We start from the raw sequence: 18,480 nt of genomic DNA on the forward strand, positions 1-18,480 counted from the left end.
TGGTGTTTTTCAACCGAATGGGTCAATTTCACCCTCAGGTATATGTCACCCCACATAAAATTGTATCATCCCAAGAATCACAATAAATTTTAACATTTTTTTTAAAAACAACCCATTAACCATAAAGTGTCTACAATAAAACCATTGTTTCAAAAGTATTAATATAAATCAGAGTATCCCAAGATCCAATGTCATAAAACATGAAGATATGCACGATCAAGCCTTTGCTTTCCAAGAGTAAGGGATGGTTTGTACCTTGTTGAGCCAGATTGAGATATGGTTTGGTTGCAACACCAGTGGGTGGTAATTTGAACCCTAAGTGGGGGAGAATTGAGTATTATTCTTGGAGGATCATTGATCTGTTCGTGTTTATGGTGTTGGATGAATGGTGCATAAGGATTTGCAGTTCGGGTATGCGAGACCTTGTTTCAAGATTTGGTCAAGGCAGGGGTGTAGAGCAGGTTGTTATCAATGTATGTATTTGTAACGACTCAAAAATCACAACAATGTTAAACTTTTAAAAAAACCCATAATCACAAAATATTTACAAATAATTGTTTCCAAAGTGTTTATCAATATCAGAGTATCCCAAAATCATAAGGACATGAAGTAGGAGGATGTGTACGGTCACGCCTTCGCCTTTCCGCGATCATCAGTAGTACTCAAAACAATAAACTAAAAACGCAAGACAAAACTTAGTGTGTTACCCCAAAGTAACACCACATAAACATAACAAACAGCAACATGCATAAATGAGCCTTCAGCCTGACTGGACCGCTCCACATGGCCTACAACCTATCTGGACCGCTCCCAAGCCATCGGCATGACTGGACTGCCTCGCAGGGCCTACAATGTAACATCCCAAAAATCATGACAAAAAATTTATTTTTAAAACATTACTAAACCATAAATATTAAATCATTTCAATCATACTAAAAGGGTTATATAATAAATCAGAGTATCTTTTCAAAACACTTGCTTATTTTATCAGAGTAAACATTCCAGACTAAACTTCTTGGTGTGTGCAATACGATCATTCCGAGCTCTTCCATCCGCTACCGGAAGTACCTAAAACTAAAACTGAAAACTGTAAACACGAAGCTTAGTGAGTTTCTAGACCTACCACATACCATATACGCATAACCACGAACACATAACCACATACTGGGCCCCCGCCCACTACATCGGGCCTCACCCCGCATCGGGCCCCGCCTAGCATCAGGTCTCACCTGGCATCGAGCCCCGCCCGGTATACAAATATGTCTCCCTTAGGCCTCGCCCGCTACATGCATATATACAATCGAATAACATACTAGAACATACATAAACATACTCTAACTTTACCCTGGTCTACGGCATCGCCTAACTTAGGCCCCGCCCCTGATCTGCTACTAAAGTAATGGAACCCCGTCCATACTCCTACTAGTAGTGAGATACAACCCCCCGCCCACACTCACATCCTTCCTATCATGGGCCTCGCCCCTACTATGCTAATATTGAGATATGGAACCCCATCCATACTCAGCTAGTGATGAGATACGAGACCTCTCCCACATTCACCTCCTTACTGGGCACATATAAGTATCACAGAGACACAAGTATAATCTAACATACAACATAAGAATTTTCCTCGGGATTGGCCCTGTTGGATAAGGTGTCTAAGTCCATAACTTATTTGGTATATACTTGACCCGACCTGGCATGGTCCATTTGGGTTGCATTTCATCCAAACTATTTATGGATAATTTTATGAGAGTTATACACATATGTTTATTAATATATTATAAGTTATAATATAGTAATATGAAGTTATGTTATTTAATTAGTCTTAGTCTTAAATTAATTATGAATTAATTTAGAGATTAAAAGGAAGACTAATTAAATTGTGGGCTATTTTTTTTATATGGTGTGGGTTAACACTCATTTGTTAATGGGCTAGGCTTATATGGAAGTCCATGGATGATCCATGGAGCTTTTAACCCATGGATCCTTGGGAAAGGAAAAGTCATGGGTTATTAGGGTTTCACCCTAATCATGTACACTATATAAGCATGCTTATGTTGCATGAAATGGCCACTAGTGTGACTAGTGTTACTAGAGTATGTGTGTTTGTGTGTGACCGATTTCTATGTGTGTAAACACTCTCTCAAAGTTTTCCAAGAGTTTGTGGTGATTTGTGATTCCATTTGAGGCATTCACACTATTGGTGCTTGGCCCTCAAACTCCTTAGGAATTGAACTCATCATCAAAAGGTATGTAATCTCATCTAATTCTTTTATGTTTAAAAGTACCCCATGCTGTCACAACTGTAAATTTTAAGCTATGTAATCTACACATTCAAGTTAATGTGAATCAAAAACTTTAACCAAATACAAGATACAAGTACTATAAGTAGTCATCAAACAATTGGAGACCCTAGAAGTTTTTGTTAAGTCCATTTTGGACTAAGACTTCCTTATTGGATCCAAACGGACCAATGACCTTCCAATTTGACTATCATGGGTTTAGGACCCTAATTGGGCTCTAATTAGACCCACACTCGTTTATTTCAATATTTTGGGCTAGGTAGAACCTAGAAGGAAATAAAACACAAGTTTTGATCCATAATTAAACCTAACCTAGCTTAATAAAGCACAAAAATCACAATTTTATTTTATAAGTCCAATAAATACCCTAAACTACCTCTAATGTTGGGCTTAGGGGCAAAAGCCCAAATTTTTCCTCCTTCCCTTCATATTCTCGGCCCAAGGCCCAAACACAAGGAGAGGTTGACTTTTAAGTGCCACCTCATTTTTACCCATGGGTTCTCCATGCAAAAATCACATTCATCCATGCAAGCATCACCTCAAAGTCTTTTCTTCCTTCTCTCTCTCCCTCTCCCTTCTTGTTTCGGCCGAGGATAACCAACACACACACACATCTCACAAAATTCTCTCAAAAATTCTCTCAAGAAGCTCTCTCCTTCCCCTCTCCAAAGATCTCGAAATTTAGAGGCTTTCCAAAGGGATTTTTGCAAGTAAATCATCTCCTAAGGTAAGATTATGCATAGATCTATGGTTTAAATTCTTTTGTTATCAAAATCCTCCCCTAATCTATACAAAAATCGTGATCTAGCATCCTCAAACCATCTCAAACTCAAGATCTTCACCAAAGGGAGCCAAGGCCAAAAACACTTCATTTTTCCTTCCATTTTCATTGCAAAAACCGAACCAACACCCCAAGGTGAGATTCATACCCCTATTTTCTGTTTTAAAGAGTTTTTGTGGGGGGGAATACAAGTGAAAGTGTAGATCTATATGTATTTGTATGCCTTGTATGCTTTCCATGCTTATATGTATGCTTATATGTGTTTTAATGTTGGATCTAGCCATTAAACCCCTCAAAACCGAGATATAACTCATGTTTTATGATATTAGCTTCAAATATGTTCCTACATAATAAGTGGTACTAGATAAATAGCCAAGTGGTTAGCAACAATTTTCTTTAAGCTAAAAACACATATTTTGGGCCAAAAATGTGAAAAATACAAAATTAAGGGCCCAAAATGACATTTTACAGATTCTGATGGTTGAAATGTGTCAAAACAGTTTCAATAAAGCTATTTCTGGAATTCTATTCAATTAGTGGATTTAAAACATAAATTTCAAGCCTATTGGGCTAAAAATGCAAATTTCGGCCCAATAAGGCCCAATATGCGAATTTTTCTGTTTTGGAGGGCCAAAACTGTAACTTTCTGTAAAACAGTGGACTATAAGTGTTCCAAATCCTTTTCAAAGGTTTAAAATGCTTTTTAAATTTAAAAAGGACCAAAGTTGCAAAAATTTTCCATTTTGGGCCAAAATTGTCAAAATTGCGAAAAGATGGGCTAAAACCGAGAAAAACTGCATTTTCAGGGACTTAAACTGTTTTCTTTGAAAAATATGCTGGAAAATATTAATTTCAATAATTTTTGGTGTTAAAATGTCAAGAAAAATAGTTCAAGGACCAAACCGGGAAATATTTAAATAAAAGGGTTGAAAATGTAAATTTTACAAATAATGAGGGGCTGAAAACAGAAATATTTCAAGGCTGATTCATTATGTACAATGTGATCAAATAATGACACCTCAACTATCAACGAAATACAACTCATTACAATACCAAAAGTCGTTGCTAAACGAATTGGCTCGGTCTCGAGCCAATGGAAATCTACAACTACTAACTCTTTGATACATACAAATAACGATTGGTAATACACATACATGCGAGTGTGCACAGACGTCTACGCACCATCTTCGGGCCCCAAAAGTGTAAAATCTTGTTTGTTGGGCCTAGCTAGCCCAATGACCTGATCTTAAGGCCCGAAGACATTTTTTTTTCTACGAAGTGTTGAGTTTTACCAACTTGGCACAACGTAGGGTGACTTTCAATGGCTTGTATCATTGGACCCCAAGGGCCATGGTATTGCTAGAAGAGTCTACACATTTTACGAGGCGGGTCGGGGACCCCTCGCACACATTTTTCCCAGCCGGTTAATAGAGTTACCGGGGTCTTCGTGACCTCATTCTCTTCGGATGTGGGACCACTCATAGTCCGGGCGATTGGATAACGTGATTAGTACTGACGACGCCTTCGGGAATCGTTGGTATATCTATAAACCGGGCATTTGTGTAATGCGGGTTTGTAGTAAATAATCAATGCTCGAGAACCTTCCAACGTCGCTTGGGACCGATACTACTATTTTGTAATGGTTTCAACGCAACTCAATGGATTTCAAAAGAACTAGGGGAACATCGGGTTTCCCTAGGGTTTTTATCACATACAGATTTTAAACGCATACATCTTAAATGAACAACTTATTTTGCAAGTATAGAAACAAACAAGCATACCTATGGATCTTCACAAACGTTTTTGAAAGCTTCTCTTTTCAGAAAATATCGGATTTTCTGGTGGTTTTTCAAACAATATAAACATTCGATTTCAAACACTACTTATGAACTCACCAACATTTCATATGTTGACGTTTTTCAAAATACTTGTATTCTCAGGAAACCAGTGAATCAAGGGAAATCATGCTCAGTGACGGTTGCAGTTTATTTTTGAATGAACCAAACAATATTAATTTTTGGAAATGTAATATCTCAAACAATGTATGACATGTAAACACTACTGGTTGTATTATGTTGATGAATGGTGACGAATGTTGTTTTGTTTCATATATATTCAATGTTATGGTATTCAATTGAGTCACTACAGCCCCCGGACGTTTCCGCCGTCTGGTTCGGGGGTGTGACACATGCCATGTTAGATAGGTTATGAACCTTGGAAAATTATTATTTTTCATGTATTTAGACAAACATAGATCCAAGGTTTATTAGGGTTGCATGCACACTTAGGAAGTGTTAGATTGCTCAAAACCCAACAGTGGTATCAGAGCCTAGGCTTGCTTGTTTGAATACTTGATGCAAATTGCTAAAAATCGAAGATTTTATGCTGTCTGCACAGCTGACTCGCCGAGTCCATGAAGGGACTCGACGAGTCCAAGGCAAAACTCATCCAACTCGGTGAGTTGGTTCATGCACTAGACGAGTTGGACCCCCAGACAGCATATCTTCGAGTTTTGGTGCTGGAATTGGTCTAGAATCATTACCTTAAACTGTTTTGGACTCATAAAACCTGTTTTTGATGTGGTAATGATGATGGTGGACCAATTTCAAAGTTATAATCAAAATTCCATGATTTTATGTGTTCATATAATTCTTGAAATTTTGATGATCATGTTCATGTTCTTATGAATTTAGAAGATGATAGGAATTATTTGCTGAATTGTTTAGAATTAATTCTTGATCATTTATGTGTTTTAATGGAGACCATAATTTGTCCTCAAGTTATGGATATCCAAAGGTCACTTTTATTTAACACACACTTAAAACACATAAGTTACATGAAAATGAAGAGTCTTCATTTTTATGAACCTTTAATTCATAAGTTATGAAATGAAAAGTCTTGGATGGTTACAAAAGATGAAGAGTCTTGTCCTTAAGTTATGGAGGTTCAAGAGTCACTTCATTAATAAATATATAAATAAAGTGTAACCTTAATTAATTCCATAAGTTATAAAAATAAAGAAAAGTAATTCTTTTATTAGTTTAAAGTCTTCCATAACTTGTCCTCAAGTTTTGGAACTTGAAGAGTTTTTGGATTAAAACTACTTTAAACACATAAATCATGGAATTAATTAGTTTTGAATAGTTTCAAAACTTGCCCTCAAGTTTTGGAATTTGTAAAGTTTCACACACTTTAATAAACTTTAATTCCAACACTTAGAGTTTTAAAAGTTAAAATTCAACACTTATACTATTTATAACATTAATGGTTAATTATTATATATATGTATAAGAACAAGTCGTTTTACCGTTAGTAGGCCTCATTCACGAAGCCGGTTTATAAGGTGGGTATAAGGTTGTTGCCTATAAAATGGCGACTTAATGGGTGTCCACTCTCACCCACCGCTTGCTTGACTGGTGGAGGGTCGTTAGCCGAACGGGTAGGACATTGACTTTAAATTCTCATTAAAAGTATAATGATTATTATAAAGTAACTAAATATTTTTTATTTAATTCCCAATCTTAGTTACTTTAGGAAAAATGTGAATTTGGTGTTAGCCCATGGAATTCACACTTTGTACCTTACCAAGTCGTTGGTGGAGCGTGTGTGGTTAACCGGCACACTAACTTGGACTAGTAAGGATCATGAAGGGTGACTTAATGTTTGTCATAGATCAATGGAGCGTGTGTGGTTAACCGGCACATTGATTAGGTGATAATATTAAGGGTACCAAGTGAATTGGTATGGTTATTCACACCTTGTTTTGTGATCCTCGGCATCCCAGTCACAAAATTTGAGAGGGCACACTCGAGATTGAAACATGCCATTGAAAAGTTCAATGAATCTCAAAAGATCTAGAAATTTCAAATCCAATTAAAACCGAATAAATTATTTCGTTTTTCATGGTGGAAATTGGTGAATCGTCATTCGCCTACCTTCAAATATTTTATAGCTTGGATTACGGCATCCCTCTTCCAAATTATAAAATATTGTGTTGGGTCCTAGCCTTAATATTTCATATTGGGTGTTATATTAAGGACTTTGAATCAACTAACTTGATTTTCTCCCATTATAGATGTCTGGTTCAGACAACTATGATCTTCCCAAATCTCTTGAAGATGGTGTCCCTCAACATCATGCTTCACTTCCTCCACCTCCTCCAATTATTCTCCTTCACCCACAAGTTCTTGAAAAGTTTAAAGTCACTCAATCCCTATTGGCAAGCATAGTCTATGTGTGCTCACATCTTGGAGATAAAGTCACATATTGACAAGCTGGGAGAGTTGGGTGTCAAAGTCTCGTGAAAGTTGGATGTTCAATCACTTTCTTAGTAACATAGTGAGTCTCTTTGGGACTACTATGAGACAGACTATGACATGACCCTTAATGATGTTATCTATTTGCTTGGTGTTGTGGAATCAGCAATGATTTGGAACACCAGTAAAGCAAATTTGATTGAAAGAACAACTTCCCAAGTCTTAAATGGACATTGACAATGGTAGCATTGGATATCTAGAAGAGCATTTCTCTTCCCAATGGAAAGGGATCGGCCATAGTCAACTCGGTTGACCAAATGGTAAAGAGAAAGGCTAAGTCTGAGATAGTCTCATGTGCCATTACCAAAGGGTCCATGTGTTTTGTTGCCAAAGGAAGGGGCATTGGTTGCGAAGCTGCCCTATTCACCTGAAAGGTCATAAGGTTGATCAAGTCAAGAGGTTTGACTCTACTCGGGTAAAGTCCACTCTCTAACTCTATTAAGTTCCTATTTGGAGATTCTTATTACATAATGTGAATGGGTTACATGCTGATGTTTTAAGAATCAAAGAAAATATAGGAAGCTTAAAGTAAGTATATGTTGATTCTGATTGCAAAGGTGGGTTTTCGATCGCATGGTTCGACAATCAGAATTTTGAGCTGTTGCTTAAGAGTTATAATATATTGCTTATGAATAGATAACAACAAGGTTTTCATGTGGATTGTAAGGATAAGTTTTTCCGCAAAGTTTTAAAATAAAAGAAAAAAAAGGGTTTTAAGTTTATTTATTTTAAAAATATCCTTACAATGGCATCTGTGGAAAATTGTTGCTTATATGTTTCCAATAATAGCAATATTGGAAAATGGATTTGATTCTTTCATTTGTGGTAGTGTCTGAATTTACCAAATGAAGAAAGTTTTTCATCACCCAAGTTTCAATTGGACAGAAACTTGGAATCATACAAGTTGTATTGTATGATGAATGAGAATTTTCATCTTTGAAAATTAAGACTAATTCTTTGATCACATGTATATGTGAGTCAATTGAAGGACTAAGGAATTAGGTACACTGGGTGTGCGCTGGTCAAGGTCCACCACAAAGATTGATTTGTCATGATTTACTAAAGATTAGTAAATATGATTATACTTATAAGGTTAAGTATAATTTTGTAACATTGGAAAGGTTACAATATATGACAAAACAAATGAGAAGAATCAAATTAGGCAGAAAGATAAAAGTTTCTCAAATCTGAAAGGATGGGAGAGTACTTTAGTATCGTATTTCATGATCATCTTAATGATTATGAAACCATATCACAAATTCATACTCTAAGGACGTCTTAGTGCATTGTTATGGCTAAGAAGAGAGGTCATGAATTGTTGGATTGGTTAAGATCGAGAAGATGAGTCATACTTCGTTCCAAAACAATTCTTAGAGTCATACTCCAAGATTGTAACTTTGAGTGACATAAAGGAAGATTTATTAACACTAGTCAAATGTAAGAGTAAAATGTTTTCTACTCTTGTACATTTGATATTGGTAAGTTGTGATGTCTTGGATGAGACAAACACCAACTAAGACCAATTGTGTGAAGTGTTAGTCTTGATAAGAATCCGCACTATCCCTTGAATATTTGTTTTGTCAAGGAATGGTTCTTGACTGGGGAAACTTATATGTCAAGGGGACAGTGGGAGCCTTAAAGATCCTGAAAGAGTTTCAAGAGTTAATCAAGAGTAAAACCTGTAATTTATCACTAGCACACAACTTAAGGTTTGCAACCTATCGTGTTGACATAACTCTTATTTCTGTACCTACTTCAAATAAGTTGAATTTGCATGTGAGTTATCAGAGTTCAACTTGGAAGCATTGGTGGGCCTTGTACTACCAAGGTGACAAGAAACTAAGACTGAGCAAGTTTAATCCATGTAAGGCTGAATTTGTCACTAACCTTATGTTGTGGTTATGGTTTTGACAAATTCACTCATACACTATAAAATCTAAGTGTCATAAGGTTTCTCTCCGATTCATGAAAATGATGGTGAGGGAACGCTTTCACTAAGTAGATTTTATGTAGATATCAATTGTGTTATTTGCATTTTCAAAAGTTGTTAGTGGAGCGCGTGTGGTTAACCGGCACACTAACATGGACTTGTGAGAAATGGCAAATGCCTAAGCAATTGAGACTATGATTACGACATCCCTTTTCATAGTTCTAAAAATTGTTTAGACACACATGTGAGCTATCTAAGAAAGGGTGTATGAATCTAAATTTCAGAAGTCCAACAAATTTCTAGAAATATGTCAGAGCTAGTGGGAGCATAAGTGTTATGCTGATAATCATCATGTTAGTGGGAGCATGATTATTACGTTTAGTGTTGCAAGTTAGCAATGTTAATTATAGAAAACAAAAGTTTCAATTCGTGAAGTTTCAGGGGTTGAAAAGTTGTTTTGCTATAATTAAGGGAGAGGAAATTATACTTCATTTCAATTCTAAAGCTTAGATTGAGATTTTAATCATCTTTAGTCAAGAGTATATATATGAATTTTATGTTGGAATGGTTCAACTTGAAGAAATTCTATATATATTGCATTTTCAAAATTTGATTATGATTACGGCATCCCTCTTCATAGTTAAATTTTGAAAACATGGCAAATAAAAAATATTGTAGCAAAAGACTTGTCTAGCATCATGTCTTTATGTCAAACATCATGAATCGTGTCCCATATGCTTCGGATATAGGATCGATTGCATGTGCTATAATATTCATCTTTTCTAAATTTTCCAAAATGCTTAAGGCATTGAGAAGGGAAAAGTCTAGAACTGGATATGACTAAAGTGATTAAGCAATTGTCGAGGACAAATCTGAGGTTCGCCAAAGATTGGTTGCTCAGGGACAGTTGGAAGTATGATGTAAGTTGTCGGAAAGGACCATATTGACATATTCTGAAAAGAAGTAACTCTTGTTCGGAAGTGATAGTCAAAATGGGACTATGGAAATGTCTCCATAGGTGGAAGTTATTCAATCTATGTAAGATTAGAAAACCTTAATGCAAGAAGGATGTTCAAAGCAATGTACTTTGAATATGAGACTTCCGTTCCATAGAAGTTGACCTTCTTTGGAATACTCTGGTGACTTTGTGAATAATCATTACAAGAGGAACATTCCATAAAAGTTTAAAATCTAACAGATTTTTTTGGTAAATGATAGGAATCAGGGATTCTCACATTTACAATAAGGATTTGGGATTGTGAAATGAGTATCATTGGAATCATGTTCAATTGATCTACATTACAATGTAAGGATCATAGACAAACATAGTATGCATACTTGGAGTATGGCATAACTATTGTTTAGAAAAACAAAGTGTACATACTAGGAGCATGGGACGACTGTTGTTTTTATTCAAGTCTTAAGTTGATTGTTTGAAACATTATACAATGAATAATGTGTAATCAATATGGTGATAAATAAAAGGTGGTTCTATTTATATTCAAAAGGGTTCTGAGACCATATTGGATTCGATTATTATTGTGTTTCACTTTGCATGTTTTGACTTCCAAAATAGCTAGGTTATTCTTTCCGAATGACTAAGTTATTTAAACACTCCACAGTCGTTCATATGTTGGAAGTAGGTATGAATCAAGACTGTCATGAATCGAGTTTGTAGATGGCTAAATGGGTTTTGTCATAGCAATGGTTGCTACAACATTCATGAGTGCTCATAAGTTATGAGTATTGGAATAAACCCACACTCACTTGTATCACTTCATGGAATTTATCTCGAGTGATCGTGAGACGGTAATATTATATAAATCTTCAAACCTAGAGATATGAGTTGTTACCTATGAGTTGGTTGTGCATTGATTGCATGTAAACGCATCAGTAACTTGATGTTATAAAACGTGCCTTTGTGTACAATTCAACAAGTAGTAGAACAAGCATATGAGTCGAAGTTTATCTGTTTCTTCTAGAAATAGAAGCGATATCTGGGCCCCTCGATGATTTTGTTGTGACCTATGTACCAACCGGTCAGAACTAGATTGATGTGTTCGATTAAGTTCTTTGTCAAACAAATCGAAAATCGGGAAACAAACTGCTGGACAATAAGTACGACGTTGTTCCATGTATTTGTCCGGATGATATCATGAGAACAGAGGATTATATGATCATTTATCTATAAAATGGCGCTTCATAGTTCAACAGAGTTTTCGAGAGCTACGATTGCTGGTTGGTTCCTGAAGTAACATACGCAAATATAGTTATTAGACTTATCCAAGTGGGAGTCTGTTGGATAAGGTGTCTAAGTCCATAACTTATTTGGTATATACTTGACCCGACCCGACATGGTCCATTTGGGTTGCATTTCATCCAAACTATTTATGGATAATTTTATGAGAGTTATACACATATGTTTATTAATATATTATAAGTTATAATATATTAATATGAAGTTATGTTATTTAATTAGTCTTAGTCTTAAATTAATTATGAATTAATTTAGAGATTAAAAGGAAGACTAATTAAATTGTGGGTTATTTTTTTTATATGGTGTGGGCTAACACTCATTTGTTAATGGGCTAGGCTTATATGGAAGTCCATGGATGATCCATGGAGATTTTAACCCATGGATCCTTGGGAAAGGAAAAGTCATGGGTTATTAGGGTTTCACCCTAATCATGTACACTATATAAGCATGCTTATGTTGCATGAAATGGCCACTAATGTGACTAGTGTTACTAGAGTATGTGTGTTTGTGTGTGACCGATTTCTATGTGTGTAAACACTCTCTCAAAGTTTTCCAAGAGTTTGTGGTGATTTGTGATTCCATTTGAGGCATTCACACTATTGGTGCTTGGCCCTCAAACTCCTTAGGAATTGAACTCATCATCAAAAGGTATGTAATCTCATCTAATTCTTTTATGTTTAAAAGTACCCCATGCCATGTTAGATAGGTTATGAACCTTGGAAAATTATTATTTTGCATGTATTTAGACAAACATAGATCCAAGGTTTATTAGGGTTGCATGCACACTTAGGAAGTGTTAGATTGCTCAAAACCCAACAGGCCCAACATCAGACCCCCGATCCGGAGACATACTATTATCTAACATACCTCGGGCTTACCCCGACATCGGACCCTCGGTCCGGAACCTATCGTACCGACACATGCAAGAATCACAAAGACCTCTAGCATCCTAACATTCCTCGGGCCTCGCCCGACATCACGTCGTAACTTGGAACATATAACAATAAATGCCTAAGGCTAACCCTCGGGTCTTCCTTCTATACATAAGCATAAACATAAACATAATCATAATGGGCCGGCATTGTGGCCGTAGACCCATGCACACAGTGAGGAGACTCACCTTACACTGTTGAAGACTAGATGAACACTTCTGACTGCTATCTGGCAATTCTTGAACTGCTGATCCTTCGACTCCCCGAACTATCAATACCCAAAACAACACTTAGACCACAATACCCTCAAAATTCAAACCAGGTCAAAGTCAACGCTCCGAGCTGAACCAACTCACCGAGTTAACCCACCAACTCGTCGAGTCCCACAGTTCACACAAAACTATGGACTTCGATCCTACTCGTCGAGTTCTCCGTGAACTTGTCGAGTGCACTTTTAACACATCGAGACCCTCCTTCATCTGATTCGCTGAGTTCCTCTTTAAACTCGCTGAGTCAACCTTCATAAATTAAGGAGATTGCCTTAGACTCACCGAGTTCCTCCTTGAACTCGTCGAGTATGATGATCTTCATGTTCACTATGGACCCAAATTGGCTGAGTCCCTTACCAACTCAACTCATACCCTTTAACAGAAGGGTTTTGGGGCAAGAAAACGGTTTGACTCGCCGAGTCCCTCTACGTCCCAATCTACTCAGATGATTTTTGAGGGTCTCAAAGCATCCAAAACATAGATCTGGACTCAACCACCTCATAACCATGCAAAGCTACTGCCTTTTCCTCCATTCATGGCCTTTTGAGCTAAAAAGGCCAAAAGAACACTTCATATGCTTGCATGGGGATTCCTATGGCATAAAGCTTGCACCTTTATGCCATAACAACCCTTAGTGGTGCTAGATCTGAAAACACAAGCCCTTGGGACATCTATTCCTCTCATGCTAGGGTTCTTGGACCAAAAACCCCCAAAAGTGACAAAGAAGAGATCTACATGCATAATGATCAAGGTGGAAGCTTTCTTACCAAAAAATAGAGGAGAATGCAAGAGGTTTCTAGATATATTAATATATTCTTATATCCCCAAGGCTTCACCTTCTTCTTCAAGCTTCATAACATTGAAAAATGCCAATGGCTCACAAACTCATGGAAGGCACTAGGGTTTCGTTATGGTCTTGAGAGAGCATCCAGGAGGCTGAGGAAATGAGAATAAGATGATTAAATAGGGCACCAAGTCCTGAAATTAGGGTTTCCCAACCCAGGCCAGACTCACCGAGTTAGTCCCCCGACTCGCCGAGTCGGCCACTTAATCTGCGACAGGGAAATCGCTGCTACTCGTCGAGTTCCTCCCTGGACTCGACAAGTAGACCTCTTGACTTGGGGGTTTTCCTTTCCTTCCTTGGTCTTATGAATTCGGGGTGTTACATACAACCTATCTAGACTGCTCGACATGCCATCAGCTTGAGTGGATCGCCTCGTAGGGCTACAGTTTATCCGGACCACCCTGAATATCCTGGCCTTTAGCACAAAACAGGACCGCCTCAACCCAACCAACCATAACATGTTGACATATACCTAAAAGATAAACATATAACCAGTCTACATACAACAGACAAATCTACATATTACTACCGTATGCTAACATCCTATATACTAGGATACCGATCTAACAAATCTGTACAGCATCATAACATATAATCATGTAACAAGGCATTCAATCCAATGGGCCGACCTTGGTGCCTTCGACCCACCAGTACAATGAGGAATACTCACCTTACAGTCTGATGAAATGTTGAACGGTAAACTATTCCAAATACCGACTCTACAGGTCGCCTATTCAACAGATAGACACCAAGACTCCACTATTTCTCAATATACCCAAAATACCCTTAAGTCAAACCTGGTCAACCTTGGTAAAAGTCAAATTCAAAGTCAACGAGTCAACACATTCGAGTCAACTCGGTCGAGTTGGCTCCGGCCTCATATGCGGGGCGTACAAGCGTCTGAGGCATTGGGACCGTATCTATGTACGCACAACGTACCCTGCAGTACGCCCAACATATGCAACTACTAACTTCTTAACTCATTCAACCCTTATTTCTTCGACTTAATGCTTCAAGTTACAGATCAAAGGCTAAAATGTTCTCAGGAGTCATAAATTTTCCAACTTTATGACTTTGCATGTCCATTAAGTGCTTAAACACACAAAAACTCAACATCTTAATGCATTAAGACCTTCTATAGCATGCATGGAGCAAAACTAACCATCAAGACCACATTTTTATGACTTAAGACCCATCCCAATGTCTGAAAGGACGACTTATTGGGTCAAGAACATGCCATGCTCAAGAATCACCATTTTGGGACCAATAAGCGTCTTAAAGGAAGAAAAATATAGATATACAAGATGGAGTGATCAAGATGCAAACTTTATACCTCCTGAAGGTTGCTAACAAGAAGGAAATCCCATATCCAAGATGTTTCCCATAATCCAAGCTCTTTTCACCACTCTCTTCTTCTTCGAGAACACTTCTAAACACTCCAAAGGGCTCCAAAATACACTCTTTCACTTAAGGTTTGCTTGGGGTCATTTGTCACAGAGGGTGACTGAAGAAGAAATGAGATATGAGGCTATAATGAGGTTTAAATATGGACCAAACCCTAAAAATTAGTGCTTGCATAATCCTCACGTACGCCCTGAATACGAGGTGTACGTCTAGCATACTAGGGCACGCCTTAGTACGCCTAGTTTATACAACGTATGCTCAACGTACTACACTTGGGAAAATCACCATATTGCCACTATGGGCCATTTTGCTATTCCTTTTCAATCCCAAGGGACAAGATGCAATATTATTCAAACATAGGGTCAAAATTAGAAGTACCTCATCATTGGGAAGTTACAATTCTCCCCCACTTGAACTAGAATTCGTCCTCGAAGTCGGTTGCGGCGAATATCTCAGGATAATGCTCTTGTGTCTCAGCCTCCGACTCTGAGGTCCACTTAGAGCCTCTCCAATGTTGCCACTTAACCTTTACTAAAGGTATCTCCTTGTTGTGCAAGACATTTATTTTTCTCTCTAATATTGCCACCAACCTCTCAATATAATTCAGGCACTCATCAACCTGAATATCATCCAAGGGGACTACTATCTCATTGTCCAACACACACTTCTGCAACTGAGATACATGGAAAGTGTTGTGGATCTGACCGAGGTCACTCGACAAGTCCAACCGGTAGGCCACCCTGCCTACCATAGCGGTCACAAGGAAAGGTCCAATATAACTAGGATGCAATTTCCCCCTCTTCCTGAAGCGTATCACACCCTTCTAGGGCGAGACCTTCAGTAATACCATATCGTTGGCCTGGAATTTCAACTCTGATCGACGCTGGTCGGAATAAATATTTTGCCAACTCTGAGCTGTCTACAGTCTTTGCCTGATCTGCTGCATAAGCTTCGGTCCTGCCATAACCCTGTGACCAACCTCTCCCTAATATACCAGGGTACGACATCTCTGACCATACAAGAGCTCAAAAGGTGGGTCACCAATGCTAGAGTGATGGCTGCTGTTGTAAGAAAACTCCCCAGGAGGTAGGTAGGAATCCCAACTCCCACTAAAATCTATGACATAAGCCCACAACATATCCTTGAGTTTCTGGATGGTCCACTCACTCTAGCCATCAGTCTGCGGGTGATAAGCAGTGCTGAAATGTAGCCTTGTGCCCAGTTCCTCGTGGAACTTCTGTCAGAAACGAGAAGTGAACCAAACATCTCAATATGAAACAATGGACACTGGAACCCCATGACGAGCAACGATCTCCCACACATACACATCGGCCAACGTTTTGGCCGAAAAAGCTCTCCCGGATGGCCAAAAAGTGGGCATTCTTGGTCAAACGATCCACGATGACCCATATAGTATCAAAAACATTGACAATCTTTGGCAACTTGGTGATAAAATTCATGGTGACCTATTCCCACTTCGACATGGGAACCTCCAAAGGTTGCAGCTTGCCATGTGGCCTCTGAGGGTTGGCCTTGACCATCCTACAGATCAAGCACCTCTCGACATACCAGGCTATATCCCTCTTGGCCTTGACCATCCTACAGATCTTGGTGGCTCCCTAGTGTATAGAAAAGCGAGACTTATGAGCCTCCTCTAACACTATCTGTCTGATCCCACCAGAAGCTGGAACCCAAACCCGACCACACTGGGTCAACAATCCCCAACTATCGGTGACAAACCTGTCGATCTCTCCCCTGATCCTCTCCCGTTTCCATTTCTCCTTCATAATCCGGTAATTGAAGCATCACAATAAACCATGAAGTCATCAACCCCCTCAGGCAAAGTCAAGATCAAAGCCTTGCATAATCTCTGCTTTAGGGTCTCAAAAGCTACCTGCTGCTCTGGCCCCCAACAGAAGGTAATTGTCTTCTTCGTCAACTTGGCAATGAAACTACGATCCTGGAGAAATTCTCAATGAACCTCTGATAATACACTGCTAAACCAATGAAACTCTGAATCTCGGATGAAGACCTCGAAACCTCCTACTGCAATACGACCTCGTTATTGGTTAGGTCGACCAATATACCCTTCTGATTGAAGAGATGTCCCAAGAACTACACCTCGCACAACCAAAACTCACATTTGGGGAATTTTTCATAAAGCCTCTCCCTCCTCAAAGTCTCCAGAACCTTCCATAGGTGATCCTCATGCTCTTCCTTGGTCTTAGAATAGACCAATATATCATCAATGAAGACAATCACCGACCGATCCAGCATCGGCCAACAAACCCTGTTCACGAGGTCCATGAACGCTGCCAGTGCATTAGTAAGCCCAAAATGCATCACTACAAACGCGTAATGACCGTACTAAATTCTAAAAGATGTCTTCTAAACATACTCATATAACAAACAAAAACTATAATCTTCAACTACCGGCTAGTTTTGCCAAACACATAATAAAAAATCTTTTTACTTATGCATCCACTTCCTTTTAAACATTAAACCTCTTATTCAACTTTTCCAACTATATCATTTTAAATATTAATTTTTTTATTTATAACAAATTTGTTTTAGACGTATGATATATCAAAACAAAGATATTACATACGAGAGCACAAATACATAACTTTTCATATTAATAATCTATATGTTTCTAAATTTATGTTAAAAAATAAAAAAACCCCATTTTAAAAAAAATAGGGAAACCCATTTTTCGAACAAAAATATGGGTATGAATAATAGGGCTAATGTCATAAAAACCTTCAAGTTTTCAGGGTTTTGTCGATTTTGTCCAAAGTTGAATTTTATGTCCGTTTTTACCCTAACATTTTCCAAAAAATGTTCGGTTTTACCCTTTTACCGGTGATAACAGGTTACCATTATATTAACTTCGCAAAAAACCCTTAAACTTACAGTTATTTTTACGTTTTTACCCTTATGTTTATAATTTTTTTTCATTTTTACCGTATGTATTTTTTTTTTCATATTATACGTATTCAAGCAAAAAAATCATATAAAGATGTATATTATGAAAAAAATATATTTAGGGTAAAAGTGTAAAAAAAAGTTATAAACTTAAGGGTAAAAACGTAAAAAAATGGTAAACTTAAGGGTTTTTTTTGGTAATTTAATATAATGGTAACCTGGAAAACCTCTTATCACCGGTAAAAGTGTAAAACCGAACATTTTTCGAAAATGTTTGGGTAAAAACGGACATAAATTTCAACTTTGAGCAAAACCCACAAAACCTTAAAAACTTAATTGTTTTTATGACATTATCGCTGAATAATACGGGTATAAATGTTCATGATACAAATTAGACTTCAAGTCAACTACCGATTTTTTTAATTTTAATTTTAATTTTTTTTGTTCGAAAATGAAGAAGGAAAAGGTTCGAAGGGCTTCTTGGTCAATCTACAAGTAAAAGGAAATTCCTAGTGC

This window comes from Lactuca sativa, chromosome 7 (genome assembly GCF_002870075.4).
Source record: "Lactuca sativa cultivar Salinas chromosome 7, Lsat_Salinas_v11, whole genome shotgun sequence".
Lineage (NCBI taxonomy): Eukaryota > Viridiplantae > Streptophyta > Magnoliopsida > Asterales > Asteraceae > Lactuca > Lactuca sativa.